At 40.1% G+C, this 15,775-nt stretch overlaps 1 protein-coding gene across 1 annotated transcript in view; it reads right to left on the reverse strand.

The window, feature by feature from the left end:
* Positions 1–15,775, reverse strand: part of LOC122795060 (extracellular calcium-sensing receptor-like) — a 229,447-nt gene that overhangs the window by 175,466 nt on the left and 38,206 nt on the right. The window lies entirely within an intron of this gene.

Below are 15,775 nucleotides of genomic sequence, written 5' to 3' on the forward strand. Positions count from 1 at the left end.
ATGTTCATAATCACATAGTGGAACACACCAAACATTCCAAGGTGATGAAATGGTTGCAATTTAGAATTGGTGTCTGTTGATAGGCAGTATCAGATCATAATGTTAACGGATAATAGAGTGAAATGGGTTGAGTATAGCTTGGTAATAGAAGAAGACTGTGGGGCTATAAGAGAGGAATAGAAGAGTTAAGGATGAACTAAGTAAGAAGGTTACCTGTACATTTCCATTTAGAGCAAAGGTAGGAATGGATCTGTGTTTTAAAGTTTTCCAGGTTTTGCATTGTCCTTAAAGTAGGGGGAAGAGAATTCCATTTTTGGCTTGGGAAAAGAGAAGAATAGTTGTCCATGTGAGTGGTTTGGTTTATGAACGCTGATTAGGTTTTGATTTTCTGATCTGAGAGTTCTGTTTGGTAGGTAGGGAGAAAATATGTTGGCAAGAGCTGGGCATCTAGTAGGGTTGAAGAGGAGTCTATGAGCAATGATCAGTTGGAGGTAATCCAGATAGTTTGGTAGTTCAAGCCAGTTGAGGGAGTGGAGGGCTACACAGTGATGGGAGGAGTATTTGGTGTTAGTGGTGAATTTGGATATTTTGTTGTAACAGTTTTCTAACTTGGAAGTGATGGAAATTGACAGGTTAGTTAGCAAGGGAGCCCCCTACATTAGCAAAGGAAGAAGATAAGTAGAGGCAGGAGTATGTCTAGTATGGGGTGAGAGGACGTGATTGTTCCTATAAAGCATACAAAGCTTTTGATGGGTTTTCTCTATGTTTTAAAGTATGTGGTTGTTGAATTTTAGATACTCATCTATAATAACACATAGTAATTTAGCATAGGGAACAACTTTGATAAGAGTATTGTTTTGGCTTAGAACTTGGAAAGAGGTTTTGTCAAAAGGGAAGGATTTTGAGGGTAAAAATATTAATATTTTGGATTTATTGGCATTTAGAGAAATGTGGTTCTGGAGCATCCAGGCCTATGTGGTTGAGAAGTCAGTCTGGGTCTTAGTTAAAAGTTTGGGGAGGTTAGTGGCAGAGCAAACTAGTGTTGAGTCATCTGCATATTGGATTGCTGTTCTTTTGGGAATGGCAGAGCAAAAGGGGTTGATAAAGATATTGAACAGCATAGGACTGAGTATGGATTCCTGAGGTACACCTGTGGGCGTAAGAAGAAAAGAAGAGATGCATTTTCTCCAACTCACTGTTTGAGATCTATTACACAAGTAGTGGGAGAACCAGGATAGGGTATTTTGAGAGACATTAAGATTAAAAAGATGGCTCAGTAGGTGGGAGTGAGAAATAGTATTGAATGCTTTGGGGACATCCAAGAGTACTGTGGATACTACATTCCTGGAATCCCTGCCATGATTGACTGTGTCAAAGAATGAGAGGAGAGCTGCTGTGGTACTGTGCCCTGGTTGGAATCCATGTTGGGTAGGGGGGAGAGAAGATGGTTTTGAGTTAGGAAGGGCATAAGTTGGAGATGGATGCATTTTTCCATGATCTTAGATATTGGAGAGAGAATAGCTATGGTCTGGAAATTTGAGCTATTGGTGTTTTTGCCACCTTTATGAAGAGGTAGAATGTATGCCTTTCACCAGAGTTTGGGGACAGAAGATTCTTGTATGGATCTGTTGATTAAGATACTAATGGGACAGGCCAATCCCATCAGCAGCATGCTTGAGAAAAATTGAAGGCATGTTGTCAGGGGTGCTAGAGCAGGGTTTTAATTTAGAGAGACTTTTTTTATGTAGTTGGTAGTGATGAGTTTGAGGTTGAAGAAGGGGGTGATTTGGGTCTGTAGGCACAACAGAGTAGTGGTGGAGGCAAGTGAAAGAGAGAGAGAGATTATTATTTGGGAAAGTTTTAGTTAGTTCAGATATGGAGTCAACAAAAAAATGAGATAAATGCTGAGGTTACTTCTTGATCAGGTTTGGTGGGGTCTGGGCATGGATTATTTTTGGTGCCTGGTTTGAGCAGTACATTTATGGAATTCCAGAATTGTTTGGGGTTTTTTTTGCATGGTTGGACTGAAGTTTGATGTAGTAGGCTTTTTTGTCACTAATGATTTGTTTTTTTACAAGATTATGAAGCTGTGTGTATTGAAGTAGGGTTTTGTGGAGTTTGTTCTTTTGTTGTAGTTTCCAGGATTTTTCCCTTAAGAGTATAAGTTGTTTGGTCTCCTTGGTTAGCTATGGGGCAGTATTGTTTTTTATTCTTTTTGTTCTTTCTGGTGCTAGATTATTTAGAGTATTTAGAAAAGTGGAATTAAAATAGTCAATGGCATCATTGAGAGGAAGGGTTTTTAGCATGTTCCAGTTCATTTATTTGAGGGAATTTGAGAATATGTTGGTTATGAAGTTGCTAAGGTTATGTGTGTGTGTATGTAGTGGTGTTGGAGTAGGGGGGAGGAAGTTGAGCAAAAGGCAAAGGTAGGCAGGTGGTCTCTGATGGAATCGGGAATGGTGCCAGAGTCAATAATTTTATTAGGGTGTGAGACTAAGATCCAGTCAATGGTTGAACCTGAGGATTTAGCTTTACTGGGTCTGGTTGCAGAGTGAATTAGTTGGGTGAAGTTAAAAAGGTTAATAGCTTGAGTGGGAGTTGCGGTATTAATGTTTTCCCAATTGGAATATATGTCACCTAGAATATAGGTTTCATGGTTTATTTTGGATGAGGCCCATATGAGTATTTCGTTTAGGGTTTGGATGTTGTTTCCAGTTGGGATATATAGTGTGATGATACATAGACTTTTATGGTTATTCATTTTTGGTAAGCATGCTACAAGTTATGCATTAGTGAACTGAGGAATAGGGTTTGGATAGGGGATTATGTTGAGTAGGTTAGAGTAAATTATGGTGATGCCTCCACCTTTTTTGTTTGTGTGATCACACATGAAGGCTTGAAATCTGGGTGGTAGGATTTCAGAATCTGAGACATGGGGTTTAAGCCATGTCTCAAAAATGGCTACAATGTCTGGTTAGTTGTGGCTTAGCCAGACCTGAAAGTTGGATACTGTGTTACAGAGACTCTGGGCATTGATAGTACAAAGGTGGAGGGTTTTATGAGAGGAGGAGGGTGGTTGGAGAGGGGAGTATTATTGTCTAGTGATGAATTAGGTCCAGGGTTGGGGAGAATATCATTGGCTAGGCAGAATAAGTTGAAGGGAGGTAGTACTAGGGGTTTTGTTTTTGTTTTGTACTACTTAGGGAAATGTACTAAGAGTTTGATCACTAGAATCTTAGATGAGGTTGGCAGTATTCTCAGCTTAAAATGACAGAAGAATTTAGGGTGTATCAGAGAAGAGGAGATGGAGGGGAACCTTTTAGTAATGGTATGGATATGTGTGGTATGTAGTTGAGTTTGGGAAAAAAGGAGAGGAGTAATGAGGAAGATCGAGAGTGGATAACAAAGTGGCATAGTATAAGGGTATTAGAAATGTTAGGAGGGTAAGGGATTTAAGTAGGGTTTAGAGGAGTGGGGATGGCATGGTTCATAGGTTCATACTAGGCTATCTGCCCTAGGGCATTTATAAGCCTAGCCAGAGTGTGTTTGGCTTTCGCCACCCATTTTAAATTAATTTTGCTATGCCCTTTTTCGAGGTTAGTATACTGTGCCTCTGTCTAACAGTGACACAGAAGTGATACCTGGGGTAAACCTACGATCTTCCATCCACTCATCAAGATTCCTCTTGAAGAGAGTCAATGAGGGACTCTGCCTAACCTGGACTGGGATTTTATTCCAGAGTGAAGGGAGCCTCTGGGTTATGAATCTGTCCCTCCAGCATGTCCTATTTATTTCTGTGCTGAGGTTCAAGTCTCTCAAGCGCGTAACTCGATGGGATTTGGATTTTCTGAGGTGCAGTATGTCCATTAATTCCGGGTTGGACATGGCTTTATACATCAGGCTCAGATCGCCTCTGAGCAGGTGGTATGCCACTGAGTAGAGCTGGAATTTCTTTAACTGGGCAGCATATGGCATCTGTTTGAGCCCTTTGATCCTCTTGGTGAGGTACTTTTGGGGTCTTTCCAGTTGCTGCAGGTGTCTGGTAAGGTACATCCCAAAAGGGGCATTGTACTCAATTATGGGCCTGATGAGGGATGAGTAAAGAGGCACGATGACCTCCACTGATCTAGATGTGAATCCCTTCATGATTAGGTGGGCTATATAAAATGTTTTTCTAACCACTTTAGCCACGTGGTTGTCAAATGAGAGATTGCTATCAACTTGAGTCCCCAGGTCTCTAATTACTTCTTCTGTACTTAATGGATTACCACCTATGTGGTAATTTGTGGGCACTTTGTTTTTGCCAAAGGGGATGACTATACACTTTTTGGCGTTTAGCTTGAGGCCATGGCTCTGGCACCAGTTGTCTGTTTCTATGAGGCCCTTTTAGAGGATGCTTGTGCCGGCTGGAGAGTCGATTATGGCACCCAGTTTGCAGTCATCTGCGAACTTGGTCAGCCACAGTCCTTCTGTGTTGGCCTGTACCTCTGAGAAATATATACCGAACAAGAGAGGTCCCAGGACTGAGCCTTGTGGGACGCCACTTGTAACTGGTTTGGAGTCTGACATGGCTCCAGCAATTCTAACCATGTGGGTTCTGTCCTTGAGCCAGTTTGCAACCCATCTAGTAACATAGGGGTTTATATTTAAGCTGGTGAGCTTATCTATAATGCCCAAGTGGGGTTTTGTAGCGAAGGCTTTTGCGAGGTCCAGGTAGGCTGTGTGGACCACCTTCCCCTCGTCATTAGCCTTGGTGACTGTTTCAAAGAAATCAACCAGGTTTAAGAGGCGGGATCTGCCCTTAACAAAGCTGAACTGGGTAGGATCCAGTGTCTGTAGGTCCCCAATATCTTTATTTATGAGGTCCATGATAATCCTTTCCATAGCTTTGCAGACCAAGCTAGTTAGGCTTATGGGGCGATAGTTTCCAGGATCTGTTGAGGCACCACCTTTGTGGAGAGGGACCACTGTTGCTGTACGCCACTCTTTGGGTACATATCCTGTAGTAAGGCTGAGATTGAACAGTAGTTTTATGTTTGGGTTTAGCTCTTCTTGGAGTTCATGTAGGACGCAGCCCGGGGCACCATCTGGTCCCATTGATGCTGTGTTTTTTGCTTTGGAGAGGGCAGATCTTACCTGAGCATCTGAGATGTCAGGGGGGGCAGCACTCTGCTGGGATAGATATTTGCCCTTTTGGTGGGGAGGGGCGGGGGTGAGAAGTTTGCACTGAACCTGTCAGCTAGGATGTTGTCAATGTCTGTGGGTTTGGTGTATTTTTTGTCATTTTGGACTAATTCTGAGCATATCTGGGAATTCTCACCCAGGTTCCTAATATAACTAAAGAAAGCTTTGTGATTATCCTTAGTGTCCTGTGCAATTTTTCTCTCAAAGCTGGCCTTAGATGATTTTATGAGTGCCTGTAGTTTTTTGCTAATACTGATCAGAGATGCCTTCCCTTTTTGGGATTTTGCTCTATCATGTAGTAGCTTCCTCCTTCTATTGTATAGTTTGTTTATGGCTGGGGTCCACCAGACAGGATGTCTGCCTTTGGAGGATTGGGTCTTGGTTTTATTTGGGATTGCATGATCCATGCATTCCTGAAGGTGTTCATAGAATGCGTTTATAAAGGATTCTGCGGTCTGGGCCATATTTTCCACAGGCCCGGGGGCTTTGAAGGATTCCACCTCGGTTTTGAGGAGTGTGAAATTTGCTTTAGAGAAGTTTTTCACTGTGGTTTTCATGGCAGGGGGTGGAGTCAGGATGTGAATATCCAGTGAGATTAATTTATGGTCTGATCTTACCAGTGAGGGATACACTTCTGGTCTGGAGCATAGAGTCCCCATGTTGGTGATGATCAGGTCCAGTATGTTTTCCCCTCTTGTGGGAGTGGTAACAAGTTGTTCCATAGCATTTGAGTTTATAAATGCTAGGAACCTTTGGGCTAGGGTGCTGGAGCTAGAGTAATGCTCCCAGTCTATGTTTGGGTAGCTGAAGTCACCCAATATAATGGTGTTTGGAGAGGCCTTCATAATTTCCAGTGTTCTCAGGAAGGCCGAGTGGGGTTCCTGGGTTTGAGAGGGTGGTCTGTAGCAGGCTATTAACTGGAAGGCAGTTTTACCCACTGTTAGTTGCACATGGATAGTCTCTGATGCTTCATGCTGTGCTACCAACCTGGAGGTGTGGGTATCTTTGACGAATATTGATACTCCCCCTGTTTTTGTGGTTCGGTCCAAGTTTTGGGGCTGAAAAGCATGGTATGAGGTATAACCTGGTAGTGCTGGGGTGCTCTCGGGAGCCTTGAACCAGGTTTCTGTTAATGCACAGATATCGATGTTCTCCATGCTAAGGAGAGTTTCGAGTGCGTGCATCTTGAGGTTTAGACTTCTGGCATTGAGTAGCATTACTCTTAGTTTCTTATCCCTTGTGATACCTATGGAGGTGAGTTTGTCTTTTGAGCCTTGCCTAAAAAAGGCACTATGGGGGTAGCAAGAGCCTTTGCCAATATCCGAAAGCCCAGGGGTGACAGGTGCAAGCCATCCCTAGCAAAGCCTTGTGGCTTGTCGAGCATGTCATCCCAGGCTGACAGACATTGGATCCCCTTTGAATGACACCAATACTTAAGCCAATTGTTGAAATTGATCATCTTGTCTTCATATTGTGGCATCATTCTTGGTGAGGGTAAAATGCTACTCAAGGTCAGGGTCATACCAGCCTGGGCTACATGCTCAGAGAGCTCCTCAATGTCTCTTTTCATGTAGTCCAGGTAGGTACGTCTCAGGTCATTCACACCAGCATGGACAATGACTGAGTCATATTTGTACTTGCCTTGGAGTGACCTGAGTGCTTGTGTTATGTGGTGGATCCTAGCGCCTGACAGGCAGCTCACCGTGACCTTCTCCTTTTTCAGCCTGGTGAGCGTCAGTGTGCCTGACGATAGAGTCACCTATTACAAGTGTATCAGGTGTGTTGTTTAGCCTTAAGGGCTGTGACTGTTCAGCACACTGGCTTTGTGAGCTATGTGTTGCACGTGTTTTGTTTTGGGGTAGCAGTTGCTTGGGTGTCTGCTTTGGAGGTCTCTGCTGCTTAGGCAGATTTTTATTTAGAGCCTCCGAGTATGTTTGTGTGTGTTTATGTGTTTGGTTTGCTGTCGTGGTAGGTCTATGTGAGACTGGAATTGTAGTGAGTGTGGTTTCCTTCTTCTCCTGACTGGTTTTACCAGTACTGAGTTGAGAGAGCTTAGCCTCCAGTATGGCTATATGGTTGCATCTCTCACATGTGTTGGAATTTGTTGGGAGGAGGAGAGGGTTGTCTGTGTACATGAGGCAGTTGTAACATTGCTTCAAGATTCCCAGATTCACCAGCTGGACCAGAGAGGAGATTGACAACTGACCTTTGGACATGATAGAATATTATTCGGAATTCCTTTATAATTGAAAAAAAAGGGCCAATGGGGAATGAGGTACTCAAGGGGAGCTTGTGAGGGTGTACTGCTTTTAATATTTTAGTGCTGACTTATATAATTGCTTTAGTGAGCAAGTGCCAGGTAACTTAAATGCAATGTGTTACAGGTAACTTAAATGCAAAAATGACAAACAGTAACTTTCTTTCAAGTGAAACAAGGAAATAAGTACAGTAAGCAATGCAGATATCACTAGGGATCCACAGAAGCGCTGAAAAGCCCCATTTTAGGTGGAATTAGCGTTTCAGGGAAATAACAAGCAAACAAACAACAAGCATACATACAAAGCTAGATTCAGCAGGCCTGGATCTAGTCTATGCTACAGCAAACAAGGTGTACCAATTTCAGTAAGAAACAGTTCAAATATGCAGGCACTATAAACCTTTAACCAGAAATTCCCAGCTCAGAAGGGCAGAGTCCAGCCTCTCCTACCACAAGAGTGCAGACCACCAACCCTTTTAATGTAAAATAACTGGCCTGAAGCCCAAGTGCTTAAACCAGAATTAATACACTTTTAGAGTAACAGACACTGAGCCCTCAATCAGCAGTTCCCAACTTAGAAGGATGTAAGCTACCTGTTTTGCCACTACAGTGCAGACCACAATCCTTCTTAATGTAAAACAACTGGCCTGAAGCCCAAGTGCTTAAACCAGAATTAATACACTTTTAGAATAACAGACACTGAGCCCTCAATCAGCAGTTCCCAACTTAGAAGGATGTAAGCTATCTGTCCTGCCACCACAGTGCAGGCCACAAACCTTCCTAATGTAAAACAATGGGTCTGCAGCCCAAGTGCTTAATCCAAAAGACTTAGAATGATAACTACACTTTAATCAAGTTACTACCAAGCAGTAATAGATACGATTGAATACTTTAAAGAATGCCTGGATTAGTGCTCAAGTTATACAAACAAAGCTAGGTGATGTGCAACTCACTTTCTCAGATATGCACTATGCAAAGAGGTGTTTGGCATGCATTAGTATGTTTATTGCCCAGTTATTCTTCATTCCATCAAAAGGCATGTAAAAACACAACAAAAGGGAAGGTAAGTGTTATTCACTGAACACATATTTACTCACACTCATGTGTGCCCTGCACACATGCACTTGAAAATGGATGTCACTAATAGGTTAATGTCAATTACAATACAAAATTAAAGAGAACAACTGCATCATTTCATTAGCTTTATACAGACACTAGACATTGAGATTGTCTGATATATGTCTTACTCTGGACATCAGTTTATCACAGTAAGAACACTCATACATCAACACTTGATCCATGCTGTTAACAAAATGCGTGTGTGTGTGTGTGTGTGTGTGTGTGTGTGTGTGTGTGTGTGTGTGTGTGTGTGACTGAGTGCATAGTGTGCACAACATATTGAGAACCAAGTACATGTATGTCTCAGTACTTCAACATACATTCATGATAGCTTATTGCATATAGTTGCACATTGCAAGCACAAATGCAAATCCAAAGTCCACACTGTGCACACCAGTCACATAACAGTATCTGCAACATAAAATTATTATGTCAACATTTATAAATTCCAAAAAGTCATTTGTTTATTATTTATTTAACAGTATCAAAAATAAAACAAAATATCTGCAGTTTAAATAATTATTATAAATTAGACATAATATAGAAACACTGGTTAAGAATCAATACAAGGTATATGACAATCACTTAATATTTAGAGAAAGTGTAGACAGTTTGTAAATTAAAGGTAAGTTAGCCTGACACAAACAGGAATTCCAATATGAATTGAGGGAAAATAGGCTTATCATATATTTAGAGAGAATGTCAGGGAAGAGCATTAGCAGTAAAAAAGTAAGTGAAAAAGAAAAAGTAAGGAGGTATAAGGTATGAAAAGGTACTTGCTCAAATATAGGGACATAGTTTATCTGGTTTTAAGCAAGAGCAGAGGCAGATTTTAATGAGGAAGTCCTTCAGAGTAGTTTTGAAAGATGGGAGGGAGGGTATAGACCTGATGGATACAGATAAGGAGTTCCAGGCCTTAGCTACCTTGTAGCACTACAGATAATGCCCAGTAGATTTGTTAGGTTTGTAGACAGACAGGAGTTTTTGATTGCTGGATTACAATGACTGACTTAGAACATAGTTTTCAAGAAAGTTTTTTGTGCTAACAGGCAGATGGATATTGGATAATTTTATAGGTGGTAAGAAGATGTGTATATGTTAGTTAGTGTGACAAATCTAACCGATTTAGGCTTTTCAGTCCTATACAGTGGTGGGTTCTGAAAGGGCTATGTGCTGCAAATTTAGCAACTTTGTTACACCATTGTTCAAGTTTTAATTTTTGTGAAGCCTGGAGGTTAATAAGGATGGGAATGCCATAAAGAAGATCGGGGAAGAGATAATTAGTGGCATGTGTAGGTTTAGTTACGTCAGTGAGAACGTTTTTGGCTCTGTAAAACATCCCTAGCTTTTGATGAGTTTTTCTTATACAATTTTGTATATGCAAGTCAGATGTAAGATTATCATCTAATATCACCCCTAATAATTTGCTATGAGAAGTGTCTTCAATGGTTGCATTATCAAGAGAGACACCTTTAAATTTTGTTTTTTCGTGAGAGAGGGATTTGGGGAAAAATGTGGTCTTTTTTGGATTGAGTATATGTTGTGAGTTATTAATCTTCCTAAGTAATTTTTTGGAGGTGTACCATGTTGTCAGATGTGGAAATAAGATGGGAATCATCTGCATATTGTATTATGGTGGCTTTTTGTGTGGATGTATAGAGGGTGTTGGTGAAAATGTTAAAGATGAGGGAACAAGGATAGACCCTTGTAGTTCACCGGTGGTGACTGGTAGATAAGGAGAGAGCACTGGGTGCCATTTTACTGATTTATACCTATTGGACAGGTAGCTTTTGAACCAGAGAATGGTGGGCTGAGAGAGACCTAGTGAGGACAATTTTAGTAGGAATTTGCTGTGACAAACTGTGTTGAAAGCTTTAGGCAACTCTAGAAATATGGAAGAGACTAGTTTGTCATTATCTCTAGTTTTATTGACAGTATCTATATAGGTTAGAATGGCAGTGCTAGTACTATGGAAAGGAAGGAAGCCATGTTGTGTAGGGGATAGGAGTTCTTCCTGTAGGGAATAGTCTATCAATTGTTTTTGAAGACATTTTTTGAGTATTTTGGTGAGGAGAAATAAGATCGCTATAGGTATATAGTTATTAATGTCTGTCGAATTTCCTCCTTTGTGCAAAGGGATAATGCATGACTTTTTCCAGAGACAGGTAATTTGAGATTCCTGGATGGAAGTACTTATAAGGATTGAGACAAGATAGGCAATGCTATTGGCTGCTGTTTTTAGATACTCACCTGGAAAGGTAATCAGTTGAAGAATAGCACAGTTTAAGTTTGTTTAAGAGTAGCTTTATATGGGACGTGGGCACAGGTTTGAAGGTAAAAGTAGATGTGGTGATATGTGGCAGTTGGGCAGGGTTGGGATTAGATGTTGAGGACTCCATGGTTAGAGATGTTATACTCGCTATAAAACAATAGTTGAACTGTATTGAAGTTTTGAGCGGTGAGTTACTTGGAGAGGGATTTGGTCTGAATATTTTTCTGGGATGTAAAATTTCTTTAATGCAGGCCAACAGTGTTTTAGGGTTGTGTTTAGTGCTATTCTGATAGTTATTATAGTATAGTTTTTTTCCTCTTAATTTATTTTCTTTTTAGTCTAATTGCGAGACATTCTGAAGATTTCAAGATCTTGTGGTATTTTATCTTTTTGCAATTCTTTTCATGATTTTTCCTCTATGCTGCATTAGCATTCTACTCTTTTTGGAGAACCAAATTGCATAATTTATTTTTAGTCTCTTCCTTCTAGGAGGTGCAAGGCTATTTAAGATATTTAGGAAAGTTGTATTGAATTCAATTACAGCATCATCTAAGGGAAGGATTTTTAGGAAGATCCAGTTAATAGATGACAGTGCAATAATGAAGATTTCTGGGCTGAACTTTGAAAGGTTACATGTTGTTTTATAAATATGCTGTTTAATGGATGCATGTGATGTCTAGTCAAATAGACTGGGAGATGATCACTGAAAGAGTTTGACATTATACCTGTGGTGGAGTATTTGCTGAGGTCTGATACTAGGTTCCAGTCCAACAGGGAATTTGATGCATTGTGATAATGTGTGGGGCTATTAATTAGTTGTGTGAAACCATGTAAGTTCACGTTAGATTTCAGGGAGTTATAGTTTGTGTCCAACCTATTGACACTCACATCACGCAGTAATATTATTTCTTGTGGAAATGTTATGAATATACAATGTAAGATATCTTCCAGTATAGCTGTATTGTCGCCAGGAGGGATATGAAGCACAGAAATACATATTTGTTTAAAACAGTTTTTTTTCGAGGAAAGCAATAATAAGCTCTGCTGAAGTGAATTTCGGTGTTGGTTTGCTGTAAGGAGAAATTTGTAAGGTATTAGGAAATAATAAAGCAATGCCGCCACCCTTCCTCTTTATTTGGTCATTATGGAGGATATTATAGCCAGGAGGTATAACTTCAGGGTGTTTATGCTGGGTTTAAGCCAAGTTTCAGTTACAAAGTGAACATTAGACTTATATTGAGAAATCCAGGCATGTACTTCAGCAACTTCTAACATTTCTTGTGGCAAAAATTAAATCATCAGAGTTGGGGAATGGCTATTGTTGGGTTACAAAAGTGTGTGGGAGAGAATTATTATTGTCATCATCGTGATAGGTGGGGTCAGGATTAGGGTGTCTACCACCTCCTAGAAGGATTTTACTATATTGGAAAATTATGCATACTTGTTTTTTTAGAGAGGATTCTTGCACTTAATTTTGTTTTGGTTTCAAATGAAGTGCAATTAATCAGCCTATATTTGGAATAATGGTGAGGTGCAGTATTAAATAGTGTTGGTGCAATGTGTGGAGAGTGTAAAGGGAAAGTATGGATAGGTGGTTGGGATAGAGTTGGAGAGATGTTGAGAGATATTATTGAGTCATGATAGGATGAAAAGTGGCACAGTAAGTGGGGAAGAATAGAGGTTAAGCTGAAGAGTAGCATAATTATGTACAGGCATCTGCATGTTATAGATGTCATTTAATGGGGAAAAAGCAATGAAGAAAGAAACAAGAAGTTTCAGGACAGTGGGAGATTCAGTGATCGTGGATTCTGCAAGCTGGAAGAGGATAAGTAAGGAGAGAGATGTATTTTCTATAAAAGAAGAGAGGTAAGTTGTCCTGGTATTTTATCTGTAATGTAAGGAGTAGGGGGGTATTAAAGGCTAAAGTATAACAATGTAGTCTAAATAAGAAGCAATGAGAGTTACAGAATAGATAGGTACTATTTGGAAGGACTGGGATTATTAATGGATATAGTGCAAAGCAGTATGGGAGGGAGAAAGATAGCTGGGAATAGGGTTAAAATGAATAGAGATAGAGAAGTAGGAAACAGAACAGAAGTGTATGTATGGCGGTAGTAAGTTCAGGTGGGGAGGGTTTGGAGTAAGAGTCACAAGTGAATTATATATGTAGGAAGTATTGGGGGTAGGGTAGGGGAGCAAAGGAATCATACTTCATTGATGGCACAAATGTTAACTACTATATTCTTCATCTGGAATAAATAGCTCGGTAGGATTCAAACTGCACAACAGATACATTATGTGTGTGCCTGTATGTATAACTGTGTATGTGTGTAGTCAGAAGCGCATGACTTTAGGTCCTACTGTCATCACTGAAGTCTGTGGAGAACAAAGTTTCACATTTGTACATGAATACACAGCAAGTTCATACAGCCCTGCCAATATCTTGTTCCCAATATACACTGATGATGGGAAGGATGGTGCCCAATTCACAGCTCAAAGATGGGATGTGGAGGAGTCATGAATATTCATTGCACTCCTTATAAAGTACTACAGCTGTAGGCTGCTGCAGGAGGACTATAATATATCTCAGTATAATTCTGAGGCTTTGAACAGTCTAGCCATGGCTGTCTCCAGCTTGACTGGCATTCCATGCACTGGAAAGTAATGCTGGCATCATTATAATGATCTGCCATAAAGTGTTCTGTGACAGTATAAAAGACAAACAGTGTTCTCTTGCTAGTGTAGCAGTCAATGTGTGTATGTGTGTGTGTGTGTGTGTGTGTGTGTGTGTGTGTGTGTGTGTGTGTGTGTGTGTGTGTGTGCTTAGTCAGAAGAGCATGAGTTTGTGTTCTACTGACATCACTCTGGTTTCATTGAGGAAAAAAACACAGTTGTTCATGCCTACACAGCAATTTAATTCAGCCATTCCAATAGCTTTTTCCCAACATACACCATTGATGTTATCTGCTATAAAGTGTTCTGCAATGGTATAAAAGTCAGACTTGTGCTGTGGTGCTTGTGTTAAGTACTGTGTTCTTTAACTTAGGTAGGGGTTCTAATCTCACTGTGGTCAAGTTGTGTGTGTTTGTCTGTGTTCAGTTAATTCTCTTCCTGGAAACCATTTTAGAACAACATGTGAGACACATTAACTAACTTCTTCTTAGCAGACATTGATGATGTCATCTGCTATAAAGTGTTGTCAGACAGTTTGAAATTCAGACTTATGCTGTGGCATTAAGTACTTTGTTCTATAACTAGGTAGGGGTTCTAATCTCACATCAGTCAACCTCTGTGTGTATGTTCATTTAACTATCAGTCTGGATACAATTTCAAAACCACATGTGAGACTACAGGTTTATCATGCACTCCTGTCCACTTATTATTATCAACATGCACCTATTTTATTTATGTATCATTTGTTAACCAAAAAACTCCAACTTGGAATGAACCAATTTTCAGCAGAGGCCCAGGGGGAAACACTCTAGACACATGGCTTTGTAATGTGGAAGGAAACCGGAGCACCTGGAGAAAACCCACAGGAATGCATGGAGGACATGCAGACTCCACACAGAAGGCACCCCAACTGAGAATCATACCAGAAAACTTTTTTCTGTGAGGCAACAACGCAAACCGCAGCACCGTTGTGCCGTTTATGATGTGATCCCCTCTAAAGGTTACTCTAACATTGGTGTATACTAGAAATCCAGGAACTTAGATGAATGGTCCCACCAAGAAAAGAGCAATTCCAAACATTGGAGTATGTCAAAGGTGAGACCAAAATGAAGCTAAATGAATAGAGCAACAGACACTTTATTGTACCAAGCACTTTCACAGCACCATAACACTGCTTCTTCAGATTAGAAAACACTCAATAAAAAACAAGATTTATATAGGTACAATTAAAAGGCATGGTCCAATAAAAACTTCACAGTCATTAAAACATCAGCATTACATCACAATCAAATGGATAGCTTTTAACGAAATAGTCAACATAAGCTATCAACCAGTAAAAAACAAATGAAAAAAGCAAACAGTAAAAAACAAAAAAAAACAAAAAAAAAAACATGACAGCATAGGGCTTCATTTTGGTCTCATGTTTGACATAGTCTACTGTTTTTAATCTGACAGTGTTACACTCAGATATATGTGTTGGCATGAGTGTTAACTACTGGGTTCTCCAGCTTGTGTAGCTGAATAGTTTGTGGTTCTACTGTCACAGCAGACCACATGTATATGTTCTTTCAAATATGAGTGGGTAGACCATTTTATACCAAGATGTGAATCCTCCCAACATCTTTTTAACAACATACAATGATGCTGTAACCTTCTAAGATGTGGACTGTGACAATGTAAAGTCAGACGTTTGTGTTGGTGCTAGGGTTGTGTTATATGGAATCCAATTTGTATACCTACGCAGCCTGCTATTCAAATCTGACCTTATTCAATTGCTATGTGTGTGTGGTTGGTGATATATTGCTGACAGTATATGATCTTCTGAATTTCATTTCATTTGAATCCCACTCAGGAAAATCTTTAACATAGCCACATTAATTCAATATTCCCTAATTCTTTCTGCCAACATGATTTGCTTCCTGCAGAACCATGGATAATGCCATCCTCTCATAGATGTATACATACATTGTAAAGAACAACCCTTCCAGGACCCTCAGCAAGCCATTTGCAGACCACTGAATGTGTGATTGCTAATTCTGTCATGGGGTTGTGCATAAGTCACATATGGACAGGGGCAGTATGTAATACAATGGTAAACATATGTACATATTCACACAGCCTTAATATCTACTATAATATAGATATGGCAATTTTAGTTTAAAGTCTATAGTAATGGCTAGAATTGTATGTGATGTGGGCCATTAGCATAGTAATGTCCTATGACCATATGAAGATTGCACATGTCAATGTTCCTGCCATCCATATGAGCT

This window comes from Protopterus annectens, chromosome 2.part1 (assembly GCF_019279795.1).
Source record: "Protopterus annectens isolate FY-2018-M chromosome 2.part1, PAN1.0, whole genome shotgun sequence".
NCBI lineage: Eukaryota > Metazoa > Chordata > Ceratodontiformes > Protopteridae > Protopterus > Protopterus annectens.